Raw genomic sequence first — 23,279 nt, forward strand, 5'->3', positions numbered from 1 at the left:
GGGCCACATTCACCTCAATATGATCTGAAGTGGACCGGACCAGTAAAAAAAATACAAGTGAAAAAAGTAAAATGACATTATGATGATGTTTACATCTCGCATCGTTTCCTTAAAAATCTGAATAACAGGAACAAATTGAAATGTCTTAAGAAAAACAAGTGCAGTTTTAACAATATTCTGCCTCAGTTTATCAGTTTATCATTTACACATGTGCATTACAACATACATTACAATTACAAATACACATAATATTAATAAAATTGTATTTACTTTTCTCAAGACATTTCATGTTCATATTTCTTCAGATTATTCACATTTTTTGTAAAAGGATAGTTTGTTAATGTAAACATTTTCATGTAATTTTACTTTTTTTGCACTAAAACAAAGATAAAATCTGCAGTTGTCTTTATTTGTAGGTTATTACGAGAGTTTTTTCTGGTCTGACCCAATTGAGATTTAATTGGTTCATATGTGTATGTAAAAGGATTTTTACACTATTGATTGTTAATATCTTCAGTGTCATTTTTGCATTTCACAAATTCATCCTACGGGCCGGATTAGGCCCCCAGGCCAGATGTTTGACACCTGTGGGTTAAAGGATGACTTTTTAAGTCTATATTATTCTCTGAAATTGAAGAGAGTACTACTAATTTCCCATAATCCCCTGATTTAAAGCAAAGTGCCAAAATGTGTCAGCCAGTAGACTATGCAGTTTACCTGTCCTGTCTGCACGAGATGATGAAGGGGAAAATGGGCTATCAAAGTACAAGTTTAACCAAAAAAAAAGCATATTTGTGTTACTTATATCTTTTCACATTTCATACCGTGTGCAAACAGAGAAGATAAAAATGGACACATATGCTAAAATGATTAGTTACAGGACAACAAAATACAAAATAATAAATTCACAGTTTCATTTTTATCTATTTTATATCTTTGTTTACTGGTTTTCCATCTGGGCTTCATACTGTGGGGAAAACAAAGAAAAAAATGAGGGAAAACCCAGGTCTTCATCATTTTTACCATACAAACATCACACTACTTTTGGGTCCAATCAAGCGAACGTGAACTTCAACATGAAAAAGTAAATTTACACACATCATTTATCAAGTGGGCTCATTTTTTAGCTAAAGATCTCTATTTTATGAAACTGTTATCATTTTTTTTTTTTAAATACCACTTGTAGAAAAAATGTTACAACTGATTTCATCTATTGCACTCTTTACACCATAGCCATATAGCTCGAATTTGACACTAAAAATTATATGTAAAAAATGTGAAAATTTATTCAATCTGTCACATTTAGAAAGACCATCTGTCAACTGTTACCTAGAAATTACTCTTTATATGTAATTTACCTATGTTAGTATGTACCACCACAAGTTATAAACGACACTGTGTTAGTATTAAATACATTAAATAAAGCATTGTGATTATATCTGGTTTGTTTTAAAAAAAATAAGTCAACATTTTGGCTAATGCATACAATGGTAGAGTCGTCCACATGTTACTATGGCGGCCTGTCCATGTGTTACCACATTCTCATGTCAATAGAACAGAGACTTTTCAATATTTTACTCTAAAATGTATTTTCAGCATAGTTGACCATTATATCTAAAAGGTTTTGTCCTACTTGTTGCAATTTCTGTCGAGAACCGCATGTTTTTGAATGTTTGTGTAAGCTTAAAAAATTGTCCATTTCAAGTCCATGTGTTACCAAGTAGGAATTTGACATTTTTCATCTAAAAATTTCATCTCCCCAAATTTTGCTTTACATAATGTTAAAGTGCTTATAAATACCTACTCAAATATGTATAATACATGTATATAGGTTACTCTGCTTACATGGCAGAGACTGTTGAACATGAAATGTGTCCACACGTTACCGCATGATTGGACCCTTTTGTGTTTTCATACACTTACGTCTCCATTGCAACTATAAACATGTGATTTTAGTTTATATTTATTTTTTCCTTTGCAGAAGCAGACAACATGATCTCAGTAATCTACTGTATTAAAAATATCTTATTCAGTTTGAGGAATATGTTAAAGCACATCAATTCAATTCTTTCAATATTTTCATACTACTCCATTTGCCACAAGAGGGCACTGTGCCTCATTGCATATTCAGGCCCTTGTTGACCCCATGACCTTTCAGTTTAAACACTGACATCAGCCAGAAACTGTTAAGATCCTTCAGTTCATACTGGACACTCTCAACCACAAAGCTGTGGTGCATTTATGGAAACACAGAAGCGCTGGTTAACGTGTGGATCAGAGCTTCTATCTAGATGAATCTGACACATATACAATATGTGAGAGGAGATGTGGGCCTCACCTCAGCACAGATCTCACTTCCCGGTCATGTATGGAGTGAGATTACACAAGGAGTGATATGAAGGAGGAACAAATAAAAGGTTATCTGAGAAATCCAGTCATTGTGCGACAGTTAATTGTCAACTCTGGTACGAAGCAGAAGCACTTCTTTTGGCTGCTGATAAGGTTGCTGTTGTGCGGTCTGCTGAGCCGTTGCGTCTGTGTACGAGGTTAGATGAAGGAAAGACAGGCTCTGGTTGCAGCAACATCCCTTAGGTAAGGACTCTCTGCTGCATTATCTCACAACAGAGCGAGAAACTGAACACCCTGTACTTTTCCACAAGGGATGTAATTCACATACAATGTATAATAACCATTACAGACAAACAGGTGAGCCAAAAGAGCAAAACAGAATTAACTCTGTTCATAAAAAGTCTAAGTTTTACTGCAGGCATCTTCAATACGTTTTGCTTGGGGTCACTTTTCCAAAAGAGGCCAGTTAATAAACAAATAATATTTATCAAATAAAATAAATAAACATTAAAAGTCCCTCATTTTTCATCTTTCTTTGAAATGAAAATCTGACCTATTACACTAACATATAATCTCATCAGATTATCTTTGTACATTTGGCCTATTGGAGATAAATCAGATGTGTTACTGCATTTGATGGCCGCAGATAGAATTTTTGGTCTAAATGCTTTGTGAATTAAAAGATCCAAAGGTCAGTACAACCCTATCAAAATAAACCTGCAGACAGAAACTGGAACCTCCCTGATTTACAATAATGTAAAATATCAGTCAAATGTTACAAATTAACACAACCGATGAGCACAGCCTGTCTCATAAACAAATGAGTGAGATGATACTACGTAATCTCTTTTTGTTTTACTCTGAGAAATGTCAATTAAATGCTGAAGAAGTGCAAGGTTCAATATCTTATGATGAATTTGTAAACTGCAATCAACCAGCACAAAAAAAAAAAAAAGTAGACATCTCTTGTTTGTCCTGCGTTTTCTTCGTAGTAAAGTGGATTTTTTTGTCTCATTTGATACAGCCGGTGATCGTAATGCATCTTCGTGAATCACACCTGCTAAAAAGAGAAAAAAATTGTGCATTAACATATTCAATTTCCTGCCTCTAAGTATTTCTTTTCTGTGTCAGTTTATGGTGGAAATGTCTTAATTCACATAAAACAGTAGTTCCCAAACTTTTTCATACATTTGGCGTTTCTGGGATCACAACATATAAAACATATCATGCAGTTAGTAAGAAATACAGCACACCTTGAATTTCACTATGAAATATATTTCATTAAACAACAGTAAACACATTTTCTGCTTTTTCTCAGCACCTTCTAATAAATTTGTGCTGAACATAACATGTTCGGAATTAAGTATTCAACACACCGGCCAAGTGGATCAGTTAGATGGAAAAATGCCATAGCGCATGTTTCTCATCAGCCAAAACTGCATGAATACTGGGTATAAATGTAATCATTAGAAAAGTGTTGCTGGTGTTTTTATCAAGAAGAAAACATGCACGCTTTGAATATGGAGATCTGACCCAAAATCTAGGCCTGTACAACGCCTCATTCAGGAAGAAAAAAAAAACAGTTCTCATTTTCATATGATCATACACTGATGAAAACATTTTATTCCATTTCTGCAACTTGATCACACTAAATACAGCTTAATCATTCACACTAGATATTTAAAACAATTTGATGCTTCTTCTTCCCCACAGATGTACTGTATATATTAATGTCTTCCTTCTCTTAATTTCAGCTTATACTCCCTGCTGTCATCAGCATTTTTTTCATCTGCTGGACATATAAAAGGCAGATAAAGTTAGTAATTAGCTGAGTTCTTGAGCCTTAACTACTTGAACTTTCTCTCTGGTAAAAAAAAAAAAAAAAAAAAAAAAAAAAGAAAAGGTGATTTTTTTTTTTAACAAGAAGAATTATTAAAATGTTTCATTTGGCAAAAAAATCCTCAAAATGTATGTTAACTAAAACAAAATTTGAGAAGGATGCATTCATATCAGTGTTGTTTTAAGTGTTTTATTAGCATATTTCACTCGTGGTTGCTTCCGCTCTTATCCCGTGCACTTAACCGGGGTCATAACAGGACAGTTTCTCAGAACGCAGATTGTATGGTTTTTTGGGTGAGGCAGAGGCTGGTCATGGGTACCAGATAAAGAAACACACTCTTACACACAGTATCAGTAGGGTGGTCCTCACGAAGGCATTTATTTCTGTCTGTGAGGGTATTAATACAAGCGGGTGGTGTCTTAATACTATCAGAGTCTTCATGTTCATTCTGATAGACTGTGGGCTCTGTATGAAATGAAACTTTGCTTAAGAATGCCCTTGGTATAATAAGGAGCAGTTTATTTTTGCACCCCAGCTTGGGGTATGACTGTTCACTTGGCACATAGCCGCCTGCAGGGGGATGTCAGTTGTAACTTTCCAGTAATAACAAGGGCGTGTTGTTTTCTGTGTGCATATCTCTTGTACATGCGTGTGTTTGAGCGAGAGAGAGTTTAATTTCAAGCTAAACAGCAGGTCTCGATGAGAAGACAAAGCAAAAAGCGATACAGTGGGATCTGTAACGTGAAGTCAATCGCTCATCTGTATGTGAAACACGAGCAAACAGAGAGAAACCTTTTTTTCGTCTCTTTTTCATTGATTCTGTGCCCACTTATCTAGTTTGGATGTTGGATGCCCTTTATGCAAGTCATCCAAATATCATTAGGGCTAAACACACCATGTGGTTTTGGTTCAGAATGTGAGGAACGCATGCATGGCCCGTGGGATGTTTCTCTGCTCTCAGGCCCTCTGTGGAGCAAAATAACATTCTCTGCTCTCACAGCACTGAAGGTGGAGACAGAGAGAAAATAAAGAACATCAATAAACCCGTGTTTTATGAGGGATTCAGATGTGAAGCACTTAAGAGGTGCAAGTCACTCCTTCACTGTTAACCACAGTGGGCGTGAGCATGTGAGAACTGTAAGAATGTAAGGGTTTATTTGAACAAAGCAGTGTGATTGATTTTGGTGATTTTACAGATTTATCAGGAATGAGTGAAAAAATGTGCAAAAATGAAAGGAGCTTGTAGTTTTGATGTTCAAAACTTACATTCAACAGCAGAGGGAAGTGTCTGCAAGTGCGTAACAGAAGCACACACAGCTAAAACTAAATAAATGTGGGGAAAAAGAGTGAAAAAACAAAGAAGCATATTGTTGTTTAGAGCACATGTGTGTTATGGCATCAATGAGTTTTCTCAATTAAACAAAATAAGTCATCAATGTGTAACTGCTGTAATATTCTTAATGTGCTACATTGGCCCATAGTTTACACTATAGGCATAAGGTTAATGACTAATTTACATTATTATCCATATAAAGAAATTCAGTCTCTTCATTTCACAATCCTAAGGCTAATGACATTCATTTTGTCTTTTGTTCATGTAATTATACTTCTCTTTTTTTCCTTTTGTTCAGACAAAGTATACTTTTTAGATGTTACATCAGGTAACATATAAAAACTATACCTTGTCTGAACAAAAGAAAAAAAAAAAGTATAATTTCACCAATCCTAATACACACACGCACGCACGCACACACAGTATTTAGCATTACCAGTTAGCATTAGCACTTTAGCATGAGCACACATTAAGGGCAGTGAGCAGCCATTGAAGCCACGCGACCAACTCCAGATCGGCATCTGCACCACGGCCAGGAAACCAACGGGAGAATAACATATATGTACCTTGTGTACCTTTTCTGGCAGGGAAACTGCAGGAAAATCTGCTCGGCATGGGGAGAACAGTAAACTTAAACAACCCAGAACCTGCTAGCTATGTAGCGGAAGTGTTAACCGTTACACCACCGCGCTGCCCTTTAGCTCAAACAGGTCTGTTTTCAGTAAAGAAGCAGCCACAGTAAAACCACTAATCTTTTTTTTTTTTTTTTTTTTTTTTTTTTTTTTAGAAATTATATGTGTCAAAGAATGGGCTCTATGCACAGCTCCACTACTTAATGAACTTCAGGTGGCTCCTTTATTTCCTGTCTTTCATTATTGGACACACTGAGTAATCCAGGTGTGTCTGCTACTTCTTGTTGTGACTGATTAATTAGACACCTGGATTAATCAGTGTGTCCAATAATGAAGACAAGAAATAAGAAGCCACCTGAGGTTCAGGAAGTAGTGGGGCTGTGGTTAGAGCCCACTAAAATCTTACGTACTTTGATAAGATCAAATGGAAAACAACTGCAAAAGTCCTGGCTAGCTCATGTTGTCAATGTACATTTATATAAATTATAAACCTTCCACTAGAAAGAACCTGTAAAGTTAATTATTTTAATGTTTAGACAGGGTTTGAAGTAGCTCTAGTACCTCTGAGATAAAGTTCCTTTTGTGTAAAACCATTCTCTCATTATTCTCTGCATTTCACCATTTTAACCCATGACTGTATTTTGGCAAAGTACAGCCGATCAGTATTTTTAACTTATTTTTTCTTTATTAGAGACTCAAACGTGGCAAGGTTTCACAACTTTATTTGGAGGCAGTTTACTTATAGACAGAGGTTGCCAAAAGTATTCACATTCATTACTCATGTAAAGTATATAGATACTAAGGTTTAAAAAGACTTCGGTAGACGTTGAAGTATCAACTCAAGCTTTTTACTCAAGTAAAAGTGTAAAAGTACTGGTTTCAAAACTACTTAAAGTATAAAAGTAAATGTAAGAAAAAAATACATTGCCATTAGGACAAAAGATAAGGCGGCACCACAGGGTCCTATAGTGCACTACCCCACCTCCCCAAAAACATTTTTCTACTGTAAAGGCCATAATGACCATAATTTAATATTAATTGTTAATGTTGAAAAATTTCGGAGGCATTAGGCTACCTGTTTCAGCTGCATATATGCCCATTGAAAATGAATGCATTTTAGTCCAGTGCCAATGACTACTTGTGTATAAGTATTGGAATGGTGCAAAAAGTCAGGTGCGATGGATCATGTACAAACCAATAGGGTTTCAGAATGGTATATGTTTATACTTCTCATCCAACCACAAATTCACTCTGTCCAGATGGTGCGATTTATCTGGATAGTTTTTTTTTTTTTTTTATTTGAATGATGACATGACGGAATGAAAACAAGCCAAAATTAAATAAGTCTATTTTTAAAATGCAAGGAGTTGAAAGTACAGATAATTGTGTGAAAATGTAAAGAGTAGAAGTAAAAAGTCAGCTGAAAAATAAACACTCCAGTAAAGTATAGATATCCAAAATCTTTACTTAAGTAAGGTAACAAAGTATTCATACTTCGTTACTTGACACCTCTGCTTATAGACCAGTATTATGTGACTTGGGAACTTAACATTTTCATAAGAAAATGTAAATGCTAACTGACCCAATTTAGAGGAAACATTACATTATTAATCTTTAACATTAAGTTCAGCATCAGCCAAATGAGAAATGTCTCCAGCAGTAAGACAGCAAATATAACACTCATTCACATTTTGCATCTGTTTTTACAACTTCTTTTCTTTGACTCTGAATGGTGTTTTCTTACCTGCAGTGGGGGGACATGTGATAGAAAACAGACAATAGAAATATAATAGAATGCTTTAGCCATGGTTGCATTTACTTTTCATTCAGCAGTGTTCTGCAGTCCTCACATGGGCAGTGAATAAGGTTGTAATAGTTCTACTTTTATTACTATGTGTCAGACTGAGGTAGAGACGAAGCTCTGGGGTCAGATGGGCTAGGCACAATTCTTACAGTGTATCTGCAAAACAATAAATGACATCAGATTTGTGTTTTTTTGGAGATGAACTGGTGGGTTCACCTGCTGCATGTTTATTTCTCTCTAGTCCATCACATAGAAGAAAAATGCCCATAAATAAATCTATAAAATTCAAGTCATTTTTAAAATATTTTCCTGCAGAAATATTACAAAGATCTCTTTAAAAGTACTTTTTTTTTTACATAACACATTTTCATCTTCTGCCCCTGAACTGGTCATTGTTCTACAACGGAAAGAAAAACATCTTGGCTTTTTTTTTTTTGACTCTGTTGTTCTTGTGCTCTCCTTACTTTCCAGCTTTCAAGTGAAGCGGAAGAGGATAGAGTGTGCGTAAGTGTGTGAGTGTTTCTTACATTATAGGACATAAATCTGCTTGCACATTCACATATATACATGCAAATTCAGTTTTTTTCTTATAGGACACAAAATGTGGGTCCCCAAAATGTAAACCAATACTTTTGAGGGTTGAGTTCTTTTAAGGCTGGGTTTAGGTTAGGATTACAATTAGAGTTTAGTTAACCATACTGTGATTACCCTTAAGGTTAAGCTAAGCCTCTAGGAGCTAATTCACATAAATGCAATGTCCCCGAAAAGTGCTGGAAACATGACTGTGTGTGTTTGTGTGTGTAAGGAAGTGTTCTCCTTGGAAAATAATGACTGCAAAGTTGCATTAACGGCCAAACATTTCCTCCATGTTTTCCCGTGCCCTATATTTATACTCTTAATGCAGCACACACACACACACACACACACACACATACACACTCACTCAGCATACCATTGTATTTATTCATGTTTAGCCACTTCGGTCATGTGGCTCTGATTTCTTTCGGAGGTGGAAAGTTAGAGGAAGCACTGATTCATTTCTCAGGTGTTTTCTGTCAAATGTGGGTTTTGGTAAAAAAAACAAACAAACAAACAAAAAACATTTGTCATCTGAACCTCTCTTGAATTAGCTATGGTCTTATTTGTGTTTAGAGTCACTATTTATAACTATTTACTTGAAAAGTTCATACAAAGACCAGAGGATGTTCATTCATCAGCTGACCTGGAGCCTCAACAGACAGGACAATAGAAACAGGAACTGAAGTGATGAGGCCTGGATCGTACGATGAAACTTAGACCTACATCTTATTGGACTTTGACTATGATCTTTAGTTTTCATCACTTAGATCCGATTCATAGTGTATTCATTGTGGATTTCAGGCCACATAATTCGCAATACAAGTTGTTTCTGCTGTTGATAAGACTTAATTTGCCCTGTAAGACTCCTCACATGACCAACTGAAATACACAAAGCCAGTAATAAATCAAAGGAAACCTTTGCATGAAAATTTTCTGGTTAATCTTCAAAGTGAAATTTTCAGTTGAACTTCTGTTCAGTTGAGTCAGTGCATCATTTCACAAGAACTGAAACTACTGAAGGGCACTACTTTCAGTCTCTGTGAGTGAAAGTAAATAAATAACTGCCAGTGTGCCCTTGAGCATTATGTTTTAGAAGTAGACACAGGCTGCAGAAAAACACAGTGTAGTATTTACAGCAGTAGTGAGTGGGAAAAGGGTCCATAACAGTCAGAACAAATTGGCACATGATTCACTTTTCTGAGTCCAAGTCGCACTAAATGAGTGAAAACTGTCTGACAAACCTGGTTTCAGTTCACATGCAAGTGATTACTGTCAATTCAAGTAAACCAAATGTCAGATTAGTGTCTTGTAATAACACAGTGGAGTAGCTCTAGCATCAACTCCATGTTTAGATAAAAGGTGAAAGTTGTAAAAGTAGCGAAGTGAAACTGAGAGGTTTCTTATTTCGATCAGTGCGAGTCATTTAAAACTGAGTTAGATTCTGATCATAACTGTCCTAATTCACGCAATGCTCACCTCTCCTTCATACTAAACACCACCTTGATCCTGAGTGTTTTACAGTAAATAACTCATTTTCTGCTTCCAGACTGTTCTGACATCTTTGTAAATGTACAGACACAATCAGATTATCACATTCAGATCAACTTTGCATTGATCGCTGTTGGAGCTGATTAAATAAGGCTTCGTGTAAATACAATATGCGAAAAGAAAATGTAGAACACAAGTGACATATTCTATAATATGTACAAAATAAAGGTGAAAATATGAGTTTAACTGCTAGAAGTTACTAATAGCCTCAAACAACCAAAGGGGTCAGATTTACCCATACACCATAAAATGTCCTTTATCATTGTAATTAGTCATTCCTTTCAGTGAAGTCCTAACATGAGTTGGCTTTGATCATCCTTTGTTGGTTAAGGTGTCTTTATTCAACACTATGTTTGCTTAGACATCAGTACAAAACAGTCTGAAATTACAAAATAACAAACAAGTGCTGCTTCCTGTTTGAGGTCAAATGGTGTGAAAAACCAAGGTATTTCTATATTTGTAATTTGACCTAGTGGCCTGTACAGGAAAAAAAATGGACATGTTTTTTAATTTCCATTTATTTTGACTATAAGGGAATGGATTACAGCACAGTTTCAGGAAAGGTCAAAAACTGTGGAATGTAATGAACAATTCAAAAACAGCTGTAGGTGAGTTTGACGTATTGCTGGATAGAAAACAATGCTAATGTATTAGCATCTTTCAAGATAATATAAAATATTTGTGCACAAAGTGTTAGATAATTAGGTTTACAACTATGCAAATGATTCTACTAATATTTGCAAATATTCAGTATATTTTCATGAAAATGTGAATTATACAGTCGCAGCTTGAAACATTTAGAACATGGGTTAGATGGGGACTCATCACATGTGGTCATACCGGTGTATATGATTTTAAATGTCATTGTGTGCTGCTAGAGCCGAGTGTCTCTGTGGTTTCCTGAACATTTAACATCTCAGGCATGACCGAGATCATCACTTCACATACACAACATACACGAACTGAGCACAGGCAATGGTGGTGTAAGATGAACCGCATGTCAGATGAGCAGGTTTGTGGAGTTTCACATTGGAGTGTGCTACTAGATATGTGAGGGGAACTGTGCATTTGGGTTTTTCTACAGTAGGATAGTGGTCGTGAAAACCGGGGCATAGCAAAGTAGAGCATGTTGTAGGGGTTTAATGCATGTTTGTAGTGTTGTATGAATGTATGATCTGTGATAGTAATGTGCAATATTTGTGTATGTATGTATTATGTATGTGTGTTTATGTTTATGCATTTGGCAGACGCTTTTTTCCAAAGCGACTTACAGGGGAAAACCAATCAAATCACTCAATCATTCAAATTTATTTATATAGCGCCAGATACAACAAAAAAAGTTATCTCATGACACTTTATATAGAGAGTTGGTCTAAACCAGCTCTAAGCCACTTTACAGAACCCAACAGAATCCTCAGGAGCAAACACTTGTGACTGGTGACAGTGGCGAGGAAAAACTTCCCTTTAACAGCAGAAACCTCGAGCAGACCCAGACTCCTGGAGGAGGGCCGTCTGCCGTTGACCAGTTGGGGGTTAAAGAGAGAGGGTAAAGAAAGAGAAAAAGAGAGAGCGATAGAGATAGAGACTGGGGGAGAGGGGGAGTAGGGGGAGACACATGGAGGCAGTTGAGGATAAGTGAGTGATGATGATGAAGGCAGGAGAGAGGCAGGACCACCGCAGCAGGTCCAGAGATAATCCTGGGAAAATCTGTGATAATCCTGGGAAAAACCTTATTAAAATATTTAAAATGGAATGTCTGACAGTGCTAGGGCAGGAGGTGCTCTCAGAAGAGCTGGGTCTTCAGGAGCTTCTTGAAGATAGGCATGGATGCCTCTGTTCTCGTAGTACTCGGTAGAACGTTCCACCAACGTGGAACGACCCATGGAAAGAGCCTGGATTGTCTTGTACAAGGTCTGGGGACCACCAGACAACGTTCCCCAGACAAGCAGAGTGGTCGTGGGGCAACATAAGCTTTTATCAGTGCACCTAAGTAGGTAGGAGCAGACCCACTGAGAATTTTGTAGGCTAGGATTAATGATTTGAATTTGATGTGGGCAGCTATGGGTAGCCAGTGTAACTCAATAAGTAACGGGGTGACATGTGCCCTTTTAGGCTGATTGAAGACCAGATGTGCTGCTGCATTCTGGACCATCTGTAGTGGTTTGACAACACAAGCTGGGAAGCCTGTTAGAAGAGCATTGCAGTAGTCAAGGCGGTAGATAACCATAGTCTGCACCAGGAGCTGGGTGGCCTGTTGGGTTAGGTATGTCCTGATCTTTCTTAGGTTGAACAGAGTGAAACGACATGATCGGGTGACAGAGGCAACGTGATCTGTGAAGGTCAACTGATTATCAATCATGACTCCCAAGTTTTGTGCTACATTGGTAGGAGCCAGAGATAAGGAGTCAATACTGATGGAGATGTCCTGCTGTATGGTTGGCTTAGCTGGGAAGACCAGCAGTTCAGTTTTGGACAGGTTCAGCTGAAGGTGATGGGCTTTCATCCATGCAGATATGTCAGAGAGACAGTCTGAGATTTGCGCTGAGACTGTGGAGTCATCAGGTGGGAATGCCAGATAGAGCTGGGTATCATCAGCATAGCAGTGATATGAGAAACGGTGTGAGTGGATGATCTGACTGAGTGAGATGGTGTATATGGCAAAAAGGAGGGGGCCCAACACAGAGCCTTGGGGGACCCCCGTGGTGAGGTGGTAAACTGCTGATGTGTGCCCTAGCCAGGACACTTTGAAGGACTGACCAGTGAGGTAAGATTGAAACAGGAGTGTGCATGGCATGTGATGCCCATGTTCAAGAGTATGGATAACAGGATATCGTGATTGACAGTGTCAAATGCTGCTGATAAGTTGAGTAGAATGAGCACTGAGGACTTGGCTGCTGCTCTAGCCTCTTTCAAGGCTTCTGTCACAGACAACAGAGCCATTTCAGTGGAGTGGCCGATTTTGAAGCGAGATTGGTTGATGTCAAGGAGGTTATTTTGGGAGAGGAATTCTGTGACATGTTTGAAAACCACCCTTTCGATGGTCTTAGAAAGGTGTGGGAGGAGTGAGACTGGTCGATAATTCTCCACTTGAGTGGAGATGAGGGAAGGTTTTTTGAGTAGTGGTGTTACCTGCGCTTGTTTAAATACTGTAGGAAATGTTCCTGATGTCAGTGAAGCATTAATCACATGTGTGATTGGTGCTGTGATAGTAGGGGCTACAGACTGTAAGAGGCTGGATGGAATAGGGTCCAGCAGGCATGTCGTAGGACGGCTAGAGGAAAGGAGTTTAGACACCTTGTTCTCTGTGAGGGGAGTAAATGAGGGGAATGACGCAGTTGGGCTTTTGACAGTTGAGTTAGTGGTACCCATAGTCAGGGGAGAGGAAGCAGTGTGTGATGACGATGATGTTGATGAAGGGGCGTGCAGTCTATGGGTGGATCGGTGAACTGACTGCTGATAGTAGACACTTTATTTGTGAAAAATGAAGCAAAATTGTCTGCTGTCCGGTTGGTAGTGGGTGGTGGAGGCGGAGGGTTGAGTAGTGTTTTAAAGGTTGAGAGAGGAGGGAGAGCGGAGGCTACAATGGTGGAGAAGTGAGTGGGGGACAGGTTGCGGAGGTTGTGGCGGAAAGAGACCATGGGGGAGGGAGCAGAGCGTTTTTCAGGGTGAAAATGAGATCAAGCTCTTTATCAGCTTTGTGGGTTGGAGGACTGCAAACCCGCTGTAGCTCAAAAGAGAGTATTAGAGACATGAAATCTGAGAAGCTGGGATTGTCTAAGTGGATGTTCATATCACCGAGGACTGGCATGGGGCAGTCATGCTCTGGGATGGAGGAAAGCAGAGTGTCAAGCTCATCAGGAAAATATATGTACAGTACAGGCCAAAAGTTTGGACACACCTTCTCATTCTTCGCATTTTCTTTATTTTCATGACTATTTACATTGTAGATTCTCACTGAAGGCATCAAAACTATGAATGAACACATGTGGAATTATGTACTTAACAAAAAAGTGTGAAATAACTGAAAACATATCTTATATTCTAGTTTCTTCAAAGTAGCCACCCTTAGCTCTGATGACTATTTTGCACACTCTTGGCATTCTCTTGATGAGCATCAAGAGGTAGTCACCTGAAATGGTTTCCTAACAGTCTTGAAGAAGTTCCCAGAGATGCTTAGCACTTGTTGGCCCTTTTGCCTTCACTCTGCGGTCCAGCTCACCCCAAACCATCTCGATTGGGTTCAGGTCCGGTGACTGTGGAGGCCAGGTCATCTGGCGCAGCACTCCATCACTCTCCTTCTTGGTCAGATATCCCTCACACAGCCTGGAGGTGTGTTTGGGGTCATTGTCCTGTTGAAACATAAATGATGGTCCAACTAAACGCAAACCGGATGGAATGGCATGTCACTTCAGGATGCTGTGGTAGCCATGCTGATTCAGGTTGCCTTCAATCTTGAATAAATCCCCAACAGCGTCACCAGCAAAGCACCCCCACACCATCACACCTCCCCCTCCATGCTTCACGGTGGGAACCAGGCATGTAGCATCCATCCGTTCATCTTTTCTGCGTCGCACAAAGACACTGCAGTTGGATCCAAAGATCTCAAATTTGGACTCATCAGACCAAAGCACAGATTTCCACTGGTCTAATGTCCATTCCTTGGGTTTCTTGGCCCAAATAAATCTCTTCTGTTTGTTGCCTCTCCTGAGCAGTGGTTTCCTAGCAGCTATTTGACCATGAAGGCCTGATTCACGCAGTCTCCTCTTAACAGTTGTTGTAGAGATGTGTCTGCTGCTAGAGCTCTGTGTGGTATTCATCTGGTCTCTAATCTGAGCTGCTGTTAATTTGCGATTTCTGAGGCTGGTGACTCAGATGAACTTATCTTCAGCATCAGAGGTGACTCTTGGTCTTCCTTTCCTGTTTTTGAAGTTTTCTAGACTGACTGACCTTCATTTCTTAAAGTAATGATGGCCACTCGTTTGTCTTTACTTAGCTGATTGGTTCTCGCCATAATATGCATTCTAACAGTTGTCCAATAGGGCTGTCAGCTGTGCATCAACCTGACTTCTGCACAACACAACTGATGGTCCCAACCCCATCAATAAGGCAAGAAATTCCACTAAGTAACCCTGACAAGGCACAGCTATGAAGTGAAAACCATTTCAGGTGACTACCTCTTGATGCTCATCAAGAGAATGCCAAGTGTGTGCAAGGCAGTCATCAGAGCTAAGGGTGGCTACTTTGAAGAAAGCTAGGAATATAAGAGATTTTGTCAGTTTATTTCACAACTTTTTTGTTAAGTACATAATTCCACATGTGTTCATTCATAGTTTTGATGCCTTCAGTGAGAATCTACAATGTAAATAGTCATGAAAATAAAGAAAATGCGAAGAATGAGAAGGTGTGTCCAAACTTTTGGCCTGTACTGTATGTATGTAGTGTGTATGTATAGTATGCATGTACTGTACAATTTGCATGTATGTATGTATGTACAGTTTGCATGTCTGTATGTATGTACAGGGTGGGGAAGCAAATTTACAATATTTGAGGCAGGGCTTGAAGGACAGTGTATGACCACTTAGTTTATTGAAAGTCATGAGAATGTATTGCCACAGGAAAACTGACATAATAGAAAATGTTTTTATTCTATGTGTCCCTCCTTCTTTCTCAATAACTGCCTTCACACGCTTCCTGAAACTTGCGCAAGTGTTCCTCAAAATATTCGGGTGACAACTTCTCCCATTCTTCTTTAATAGTATCTTCCAGACTTTCTCGTAATAGTTTTGCTCATAGTCATTCCCTTCTTTACATTCTAAACAGTCTTTATGGACACTCCAACTATTTTTGAAATCTCCTTTGGTGTGACGAGTGCATTCAGCAAATCACACACTCTTTGATGTTTGCTTTCCTGATTACTCATATGGGCAAAAGTTTCTGAAAAGGTATGGATAATAGTGTTAGGTATGATTATGACGTCAATATATGTTTGGTTTCAAAACAATTGACGTAGTGCCTGCTGAGAAAAAACAACTAAATGTTCATTGTAAATTTTGCTTCCCCACCCTGTATGTATGTACAATATGTATGTATGTATGTATGTATGTATGTATGTACAATATATATGTATGTATGTATGTATGTATGTACAATATGTATGTATGTACAATATGTATGCATGTCTGTACATACATACATATGTATGTATGTATGTGTGTACAGTTTGCATGTATGTATGTATGTACGTGTGTGTATATGTTTTTGGGTATCTGTGTAAATCAGGGGTGTCAAACATATCAATACACCAAAGCAATTTTCCAATCCAGGATGAATTTGAGAAAAGCAAAAATTACACTAAAGATATTAACTTTCAAGGGTGTCAAAATCTTTTCAGTTCAGGGACCACATAGACATGAATTTGATCTTAAGTGGGTTGGAGCAGAAAAATACTATCACAATAACCTATAAATAATGACAACTACATTTTTTTTTTCTTCTGTCAAAACAATAAAATTACATGAAAATCCTTGGATGTCCTTTCACAAAAATTTGAATAATCTAAACAACCATGAATAACTTTAAATTTCTTAAGAAAAACAAATGGAGTTAATAATACAATGCCAGTTACTAAATGTTTTGTGCCTTTGTAGATCTACGGGATCTGTAAGTTGTAATGTGCATGTGTAACAGATAAGCTGAGGCATAATGTGTTTAAAATATACTTGAGATCAAATTAGGCTGTATGTGACCCCTGAACTGAAATGGGTTTAACACCCCTGCAGCAGATTATAAGCAGCTCTTTGGCTTAAGGCTGTGTTGACACCTCTGCAGCGGGGCATTTTCTAAGTAAAACCACAGAGAGTGTTTCTGATCACAGCTGGAGGCAGGGGGACACCTGTCAACCTCCTCCGTAGCCCTGTGGTCACCCTGTCCTACATACAGCACAGAAACACACAGAGAAAACACAACTAACACAGAAACATCAACAAAGGGAAACACTATGTCTGTATTATAGACATCTGACTGGATCATTTTTATGTCAAAAATAAAAGGACAAATGAGCTACATTATAGACAAAGTAAGTTCATGTTCACAAAATCAGCACATCTTACATGCATTTGACATAGAAGTATTTAAGTCTTATATAACAATACTGGTGTTTGGTATAATGTCTTGCTGACTGTGTAATAAACTATCTCTAAAAGGCTCAGATGTGCAAGTAATGATGTGCATATACTTTTTGTGTCTGTTTTGTGCGTGACATAGGTTGGCACATTTTACGCAAATGACTGTCTTGGTCACTTATTTCCATGATAATAGTCTGTGCATTTTCATCTAAGTAGAGGACTCAGGTTCTTCAGTGCTTCTTGTCTACAGTGGCAGTAATGTGCAACATTAGCTACTACTAGCTTAAAAACTGAGTTGGTGCCTGGCACAAAAACATGCTCCCACAGTCTTGTTGTACAGGACTTGTATTACCTGTGAACCTGTGAAGTAATGGGTGCGACTTCTGTGAATCTGCCATGTCTTCAAAAGTTCCATCACAATGACCTGCTTCATTTCAGCTAACTCTGTGTGTCCTGTGATAATATTAGTCCCATGGATTCTGCCTATTTTGAGGACTATGAAGGCTGTGCTGGTTAAAACAAATAAAAGTTTTAAAAGTGTTTAGGGTGGAAATTCAGGAAGCCCATGTCATGATTTTACATGGATATTCACTGACAAAGCAACTTTAACCCATAAAAAGTCAGTGCAACTTTGGTGGTAGTTCCAATTTTAATTTTTTTTTTTTTTCTCTCTATTTAACTTGTCTTAAGTGATTTATCGCCATTTATTATTAAATTATCCTCTGTATTTTGCAGTTTTTCAGTGAAAATGTATATATTTTCCTATGCTTAATTTACTGATCATGTAGATATTCATTAAAACTCAGATTAAAGTTGAGGGTTATTATATCAAAAGCAGAGAAAAATGCAGAAAAAGTGATCTTTCAAGTAGGATATATAATTAACTGAATATAAACCAAACATTTCCATCCACTGTCATTGATCCAACTCCATGGGTTTTACTAGTGAATCAATGTTGTAGAAGATGACAGTGTTTCCACGGTAACTACAGAGCCACTGAATGTCCAAATGGGTCATATCTCACGACCATGAAAGATGACAAACTGCATTTTACACCAATTATTTCAACATATTGATATGATTAGTGGATCAACAGGTATTAAGCATTTTAGATCAGTAGATGATTTTGGTCGCTGGTGGAAGTTTGGGTCTTTATGGGTTAAATACGTTCAGAAAAAATCTCACAGATGTTGAGATGGATGAGATGCATAACAGCAACAGAAAGGAGGATTTCTTTATTTTCTACAGTTATCTGTAAGTGGTGAACTTGCCCTTGACACCAGAACCAGGAAGTAAGGCCAATAGATTCTAGTAAAAAATATATATACTTTTCTTATCCATAGCAAAATGCATGGAATAAAACACAGATGTGGGGGGGTTAATTTCCATATCCTGCAGGTCCTCAGTAATACTACTCCTGTACAAATAGGGTTCAACACAAAATGAATGCAACCCTACACTTACACACAAATGTCACATATTGAACTAGATTAGATTCATTCAAGATTAGGTGAAGATGAAGAGCTAATTGGAAAAATCCTTGAAAAATATATATTTTTCAGAGCCCTTTCTTTACAGGTTCAATACAAATGACACATACTTGAAAGAGAACATGAAGTTTGTGCTGGAATATATATTATGTTGCTGAGCTAATGGTAGCTCGAGATGCACACTGTCGCAAATGTAATTGGAAAGATGCAAGATCCAGTGGATTTTGTTAATATCATGATGTCATCATCGAAATAGGTGACACAGCTGGCCATTAGCTTAGAAAGTGATATTAACTAACATCAGTTCTTAACGAGGAGCCAAGTAAAAACAAGTGGTGCCAGGCTCAACAAACCCCATCCATGCATATTGTAGCTGATTTTGGCATCGATCCAGCTGATGTCATTATGTCTATGTGTTGTGTGTGCTGATGTCAGCATATCAATTCCCTCTATATATGACCAAGTTTGAAGTAAACTGAAACAAAATTCATATTTTTGTAGACATTTAAAATTTTGCCCATTATAAGCAAATGGGAGAAAAAAAGATTTAAAAAATTCATAAAAATTTGAACTTTGACTTACTTATTCCAAAATGTAATGACATCTATTCTGGGTCACTGGCACTTTATAAACCCAATTTGGTATGAATTCAACCAGTAGTTTTGCTAAACAAACTAACTAACTAACTAACTAACTAACTAACTCGAACCAACCAAAAACAATACCTCTTGCCTCCTCTTTGGGGGGTGGGGTAATAAATTGCACTAGCTAACTGGAAAAAGGCTTAAAAACACCCTTTCTTTACAAGTTCAACAAAGAAGATTTGCACATGTTTACAAAAATACATCAAGTTTGTGTTGGAAACTGTGTTGTGCTGAAAGCTGGTCATTTTTTGATGTTATTTAATGGCATTTCCTAGCTAATAGCAGCTCATGTTGCACACATGCAGATCTTACTGGAAAGATGCAATCAAGAATTTAGTTGGGTGAAGTGTGCTAATGTGGGACACTTTACATTATGTATTTTACCATTTTTACCATATTATTATTATTTCATTACCATGTTGGCTTTACATTGTAATGTACTACAGAAGTTCGAAATACAAAAAATGTCCCACATTAGGGCAATCCACCCTATGCTATTTTTTCTTGTTAGCAATAAACAAACCAAAAAAATTTGCATTTATTTGTGTCTGTCTGCTGCAGCCACGCTTTTTAAAACACAAAAAAGATTTTTCCGTAAATATTTCGTAATTATATTTGAGATTGTGTAAAATTTCAATGGTGTCTATAAACTTTTTTCCACTACTGTAATATCATTTTGCTATCGTAGATATAAGTAAAAGAGGCAAAAGAAAAATGGAGGTAGCACATGCCACACCTTAACCCCATTAAGAATATTTGGGGCTTTATGTGATGGTCTGACTTTCACAGCATCAATACAGGATGCAGCTCTGGATGGAGATGTTGTGGCATGTATGGTGACTTTACATAGTATAAATAATTCCATGGCAAATGTGTCCTGTAATCAAAGCTTAAGGTGGTCCGACAAAGTACAGAGTTGTAATTCCTTGTTCTCCTTCAAAGTTGATCAGTAACTGTTCACAGGCTACTTGATTAGTTTATGTTCACTGACTTTTACATGAAAACAAAAAATGAAAACCACCATGCAGCAGTGACGAGTGACACAACAGCGGTGAGAATGTGTTCAGCAGCTCCAGTATTAGGGTTACAAGACAGACTAGAGGCAGCACAGGTGTCCAATGTGTAATTGTGTGTATGTGCGTTTTTGTGGTTGTATGGTGAGCTGCATTTCCGTCAGTGCACAGGTGCGTTGTGACATGAAGCCCCTGCACAACCTTGATCTCAAACACACAGAGCAAAAAACACATTTAAGATGCTGCGATAAGTGTCATCTCCAACCACGGCTACAGTGGTATTACAGCACACATACACACACAAGCACACACACACGCACACACACACACATACACACACACACACATACGCGCACACACAAGCACACATGGGGAGTAGGGGATTTCACAAGAAGTGGGCCTCAGAAATAAAAACTCTTACAGTGCTACATGTGTGTGTGTGATCCAGGTATGTGCTGACAGAAGGTAATATTTTTATAATTTTGACAAGAAACACATCTGTTTTTTTGTGTTAACATGTGCACGGTTGTATGGGTTTATATTAACTTTACATGTGTTTGGCTTTAATCATGTATGTGGTTTTGTGCTGTTTTTTTTTAAAGCTATTTTGTCTCCCCTCTGAATATACACTCCAAAAATGTAGCTTGACTTCTAAAAAATGGGAGTGGCACAATAAACCACATGCAGATGCTTTCTAGAATAAAAAAAAAAAAAAATACAGACTGTGATAAAGACATAAAGAGTTTAGAATCAAAAGGCGCAGGTGTATTTCTTGGCCAGGTTTTGTAGAATAGGTCTCATGAGTACTGAGGCGTAGATTTATGTGATAAGACCTTGTTGAAAAATGAACAAAATAACTCGTTTTTCCACAGCAGTGCACTGACACACTATCATGCAGAGCCAAAACCAAATAGCCAGTACCGTCTTCGCCAGGGTGACTTCATTTTATTTCCACTACCTCCCACACACAAACACACACTCACACAGGATCTGCAGTCTGTCATCCTTGTATTAGTCTTGTTCATTCAGCCTCTCTCAACCGTTCAAGTTCCCAAGGCTGTTTCATTACACAGAGCCCATTTAATCGGAGGCACATCCACCCAACAGTGAATCGGTTCTGCAACAGCTGAGCGAAACATCTGCTGGGGTTCCAGTCCCAACCGGGCCGCTCTGGGTTTGATTTAGACCAGCGTTTGACATATAAACTGATAAATTTGTTGACTCCACTTCCAGAAATGTCCACCCTCTCCACTTTCTGTTACTGTCTGAAACTTTTTTTGCATCTTTTTCATCATCTCTGCTTTGGCTGCCCCATCGCCTCTCGAATCAATGGACCCCCACCCTACTGTTTCCCTCCTTCGCTCTATACAGCTGTTCCCTTGCCTCATGTTGCACATTCTTTCATTCTTGAGGGCTCTGCTTGTCAGGGACCCATTACTCTCCTTCCTGCTGTGTGTGTGTGAGAGAGAAAGAGCAATGTAACCATTTGAGAGTGGGATCTACAGCCTGAAAGACAGAGTACAGCTGCATGGTGTGGAGCTCGTATTCACAAACACACACACTCCCCCAGCTGTTTGTCTCTCGCCAATTACTGTGGCCTGTGTTCGTCCTGTCCCCTCCCCCCTCCCCCCTCCCCCCTCCCATAAGCACCTTCCTTCTTCTTCTATTTTTAACTTGAGACGGGGGGCCCCAACACAGCCTAATCACGGCATCCACCGTGCAACCTCTGTCTTCATATTCCCAATGTTCACCCTCCTTCCCTTTGTCTCCCACTCCTCACGCTTCCCTCCTCATCTTTGGCAACTGGTTCAGGTAATATACTTGGGAATTCTAAACAAAGGAAAAGTGCAACACAAAAACAGGCACCGACCCGACAAACAACAAAGCAATTAGTCAGTGTTTGGTCTGGCTGGAACAACCGTGACCTTTCAGGAAACTCCCCCTTCCTGAGACAGACGGGGCGGCTCGACGCTCGGCTGATTGAAGGCTAAAAAGCACAACAGCAGGAATTCTTGGAAGTGTGTGAGAGACTTTGACACGGTTGGTGGGTGGATTTCTTCAAGAGGTTGTCAAGACCTCCATAAGAGATGTCAACGTTCAAGCTAACAACATCGCTGGTGTTCTCAAGGTGTTTGACAGCTCCAGGATTTATGAAGCATTACATTTTATTTTTTCAAAGAAACAAAGATTTTAGAGAAAGACATTTGATTAATTAGTTAATTGAAAGTGAAACAATTGTCGGCAATTTTGTTATAATTATCAGAAGAAATCCCACCCCTTCCGGTAACTAAATATGAACGCTGGTCAATGATGATTGAAAATGTACTTTTTGATCCTGTTTCAGTTGCGTCACCATTTACACATATGAGGTTTACCAGTTTAATCTGTTCCTTCCCACCTAATCTGAATTCATTTACACCTATTTACCATGTTAAATTCCAAAGCTTATAACTGAAGAACCACAAGACTGGAGTTAGTCAATGACACCTGATTTGAAAAGTGGTAATATTTTTATCGTAGAAGAAGAAGAAGCAGAAAGATTGGAGAGGTTAAAAGCTGTGCTGTCAAACGAATAAAATTTTTAATCAGATTAATCACAGGGTTGCTATGGATTCATTTTGATTAATCATGATTAAATATCATTCATTTTTAATCTATATTAATCATGTTTCATTTTGCATGAGTAAACAGACTCAAAAAAGAAGGGAATATATATTCACTTAACGTGTTTATTTTACTTGAAACAACTTTACTCATATTTCCATCCAGAGGGCCAACGTGCTGTTTAGCATCTTCCATCTGTATGGGTTGGTTCTGCTGCCAGTCACTACTGGATCAACTGCCCATTTGCGCGACGCAAACTCTGCTTGGACAAACTACCCCAAATGCTTTGGCAGAGATGTTCAGAGTCATTCTGCACTGC

Source organism: Sphaeramia orbicularis, chromosome 5 (assembly GCF_902148855.1).
Source record: "Sphaeramia orbicularis chromosome 5, fSphaOr1.1, whole genome shotgun sequence".
In the NCBI taxonomy this organism is placed as follows: domain Eukaryota; kingdom Metazoa; phylum Chordata; class Actinopteri; order Kurtiformes; family Apogonidae; genus Sphaeramia; species Sphaeramia orbicularis.